Source organism: Salpingoeca rosetta (genome assembly GCF_000188695.1).
Source record: "Salpingoeca rosetta unplaced genomic scaffold supercont1.2, whole genome shotgun sequence".
Lineage (NCBI taxonomy): Eukaryota > Choanoflagellata > Craspedida > Salpingoecidae > Salpingoeca > Salpingoeca rosetta.
This window is the reverse complement of record NW_004754932.1, coordinates 2460653-2464774: the sequence shown is the minus strand read 5'-3', so window position 1 is coordinate 2464774 and position 4122 is coordinate 2460653. Positions and strand designations below refer to the sequence as shown.

General features: G+C 48.1%; 1 non-coding gene across 1 annotated transcript; it reads right to left on the bottom strand.

The window, feature by feature from the left end:
• Positions 1-1765: 1765 nt before the first annotated feature.
• PTSG_20003 lies at positions 1766-3719 on the bottom strand. Its single transcript, XR_001137137.1, has one exon. It is a non-coding gene; the product is annotated as an 18S ribosomal RNA (ribosomal RNA).
• Between the last annotated feature and the right edge of the window lie 403 nt (positions 3720-4122).

Sequence of the window (4122 nt, the reverse complement as noted above, 5' to 3'; positions counted from 1 at the left end):
ACGGCACACATGGCTTGGTTGCTGTTGCTGCAGCAAGATGCTTTCGCCCACACTGTCATGTGTGTGCAATCGCAGCCGCTGCCACAACAACAATCCAAAACACACGCTTGCTTGCCGTGTTCATTTCCTCTTCTTCTTTGCACGAGGCAAACAATATGACATCACACACACACACAAGAACACTGCCATCGCAATGCAACACACACAATATGCGTGCTCCACTGCGACACACAATGCCCATGCATGCACATGCTTTTGCTTTGTTTTTGTCTTCATTCACACAATGCTCACTCCCACACACAAAAGCGTGTGAGAGCGATTTGGTTGGTTGGCTCAGTTGGCTCGGTTGGCTCGGTTGGCTCAGTCCAGTGTCTCCACCTTCCCTCACCAATTCTCACCACCCCTCACCAATTCTCACCAACCACGCTTTTCAACGTTTTCCTTCTTGGAATGATCCTTCCGCAGGTTCACCTACGGAAACCTTGTTACGACTTTTACTTCCTCTAAATGATCAAGTTTGACCAGGTTCTCAGCAAAAGATGACATGGGCAGCTGTTGCCAGCGCCCACGCGCCAATCCCGAGGCCTCACTAAACCATTCAATCGGTAGTAGCGACGGGCGGTGTGTACAAAGGGCAGGGACGTAATCAACGCAATCTGTTGAATTGCGCTTACTAGGAATTCCTCGTTCAAGATGAATAATTGCAAGCATCTATCCCCAGCACGACGGGTTTTCACAAGAGTCCCCACGCCTTCCAGCGCAGGAATAGATGTTCATGGCAAGAGAAACGCTTTCACGCTCCCCACCACAAACACCCAAAGCATACTCGCTGCCCCCGTCAGTGTAGCGCGCGTGCAGCCCAGAACATCTAAGGGCATCACAGGCATGTTATCGCCTCAAACTTCCTTCGGCTTACGCTCAATAGCAACGCCGAGTGTCCCTCTGAGTGGTGTGATGTGGGGAGTCTTTCGCACAGTTTGCAAAGCCCCATCTATCCCCAATGCCAAGCTTCTATCCCCAGCAGGACGGGTTTCACAGAGTCCCCACGCCTCCAGCGCAGAATAGATGTTCATGGCAAGAAAAAGCACAGGCTTTCCCCACCACAAACACCCAAAGCATACTCGCTGCCCCCCGTCAGTGTAGCGCGCGTGCAGCCCAGAACATCTAAGGGCATCACAGACCTGTTTATCGCCTCAAACTTCCTTCGGCTTACGCTCAATAGCAACGCCGAGTGTCCCTCTGAGTGGTGTGATGTGAGGAGTGCTTTCGCACAGCCCCACCAAGAAAGCGCACGCTTCCCTACACCAATCAGCAAGTCAAGGTCTCGCCGTTTACCGTAATCAAACAGAGATTTCACAACAAAAGCTGGACGGCCAGCCCGCCGACTGCATCAACAATCACCACCTCACCCCTGATCGCTTTGCACTATCTCGCAGCTTTTCGCAATTTTGACTGAAATTGCTAATGTTTCACCAAAGCTTTGCTTTCGATTTGAACTGTCGTTTGTGTTCATTCTTAACTGCTGTTAGATATTCTTACATTTGTACTTCTTTCCTCTTCACACTCCTCCTCACATCACACCACGCCACACTTGCAATAGCTTTCACATCACGGAGTAATGCAGCAACAACCTCCTTACATGGTTGCACCAATCTCTTCCTGCCGTCTCCTGTAAATCATGAACCTGCTGCTTTACGTCATGTTACACCTCCCCCTCTACAATATCTTTTCAGAGTCTCTTCATCAACACAACACATAATATCATCAACCACTCTCCTGCACCCACTAACACATCAATCATTCACTACCCTTTCACTTCACTTCACTTTACCTCACTTCATCACATGCCCAATGTCACATGGTGGCTTGACTCGGCCTCGTAACTACTTCTCACAATATCCCTTGAATGGTAGCAATCACAATACACAAAACAATCAACGAACATAATCAAGGTGCAAATGAGAACAAAAATACAATGGTTCACAATCATCAAACAACATAACAACATGCCCTCATCACATACACAACAAAGTACATTTCTCTTTCTTCAAGTAGTCTCATCAATTTCGGTGATTGCTCTTACAGTATTCTCATTCACACATCTTCATTCACACATCTCCATTCACATACAGAATCCCTTCTCTCAACATGAGCATTGCCACATCGGATCATCAACTCCACATCTCCCACATGAGAAGAAGAAACACATTGAGAGCATTCTTATATCTGTGCGTGTACAGCACGCTGGACGGTTGCACCACCTCCCTTGGAATCAAGAAAGAGCTGTCAATCTGTCAATCCTTCCCATGTCTGGACCTGGTGAGTTTCCCCGTGTTGAGTCAAATTAAGCCGCAGGCTCCACTCCTGGTGGTGCCCTTCCGTCAATTCCTTTAAGTTTCAATCTTGCGATCATACTCCCCCCGGAACCCAAACGCTTTGGTTTCCCTAAAGGTCCCGATGGCGCCTCCATCACAGAATGATTTGTGCTGCCCACCGAGCCCTGGCCGGCATCGTTTATGGTTAAGACTACGACGGTATCTAATCGTCTTCGATCCCCTAACTTTCGTTCTTGATCAATGAAAGCGTCCTTGGCAAATGCTTTCGCAGTCGGCGGTCTTTCGTAAATCCAAGAATTTCACCTCTGACAACGAAATACCAGTGCCCCCAACCGTCCCTATTAATCATTACTTCAGACCCGATGTGGTGAGGGAGGAATGAGAAAACCTTGCGGTTTCTCACTCCACACACCCCGCACCACACGCCAACAGTACAGGCCCAAAAGTCCTCTTCCGTTGTTCCATGCTAATCTATTCAAGCAAATCAAATGACTGCCTGCTTTGAACACTCTAATTTTTTCAAAGTAAAGCCCCCAACAGCGCCCCACCACTACGTGACTTGACACACACCCAATCAAGGGCACGCGCCAAAGGCGCCACCAGGGAATATTAAAACTGCAGAGTCCAAACAGTGCGGGGCAAGGGCGAAACAGAGTCTCACCCCCACCACACACCGTGAACCCCGCATGAAATCCAACTACGAGCTTTTTAACTGCAACAACTTTAGTATACGCTTTTGGAGCTGGAATTACCGCGGCTGCTGGCACCAGACTTGCCCTCCAATTGTTCCTTGATAAGGTCTTTACATTGTTCTCATTCCAATTGCACAGTGCATAAAAAACACCGTGCATTGGTATTTATTGTCACTACCTCCCTGTGTCAGGATTGGGTAATTTGCGCGCCTGCTGCCTTCCTTGGAAGTGGTAGCCGTCTCTCAGGCTCCCTCTCCGGAATCGAACCAAATGTTCCCCGTCACCCGTTGTCACCATGGTAAGCCAATACCTTACCATCGAAAGTTGATAGGGCAGAAATTCGAATGAGACACCATCACACACAAATGTGTAACGGTCAGCAAAGTTATTCTGATTCACCAGTCATGTTCCTGCTGGCTTTATACCTAACAAATGCAGCCCTCGAGAAGAAAAAATGCGCATACACACACCTCTCTCTCGGGCCTTGTCGCACGTATTAGCTCTAGAATTACCACGGCTATCCGTCTAGCACAACACCGCTCCGAAAAACGAGTTGCAAACTATCAAATAAACTATAACTGATTTAATGAGCCATTCGCAGTTTCACAGTATCAAGAATACTATTCATACTTAGACATGCATGGCTTAATCTTTGAGACAAGCATATGACTACTGGCAGGATCGACCAGTTATCTCTCCATAGGAGGGGCAGTGGCAGATTCGTGTGTGAATGCATATGTGAAGCGTGTATGTAGATGCACGTGAATGTGTGTAGATGTGTGTGAATGCGTGTAGGTGGTAAGCCCACACACATTGCACACACAATACACAACACATCACAATGCAATCACATCACACACACAACACACCACAGCTGCCGCCCGGGCTATTGGCTTGTCCGAGGAATTCCAGAAGAAAAAGAGCGAGGACCAAGTTTATAGGTAATAAAGGAGGAGGTGGAAAACACACAACCAATGGCAAATGGAAGGGTCAAGGCCATCTTTCCCCTTTCTTCCTTCCCCCTCCACTGGTTCAACTCACACCACTTCCCTCCCTGGCCACCCCCCAAAACAAAACAAAAAGCTTTCCTACCA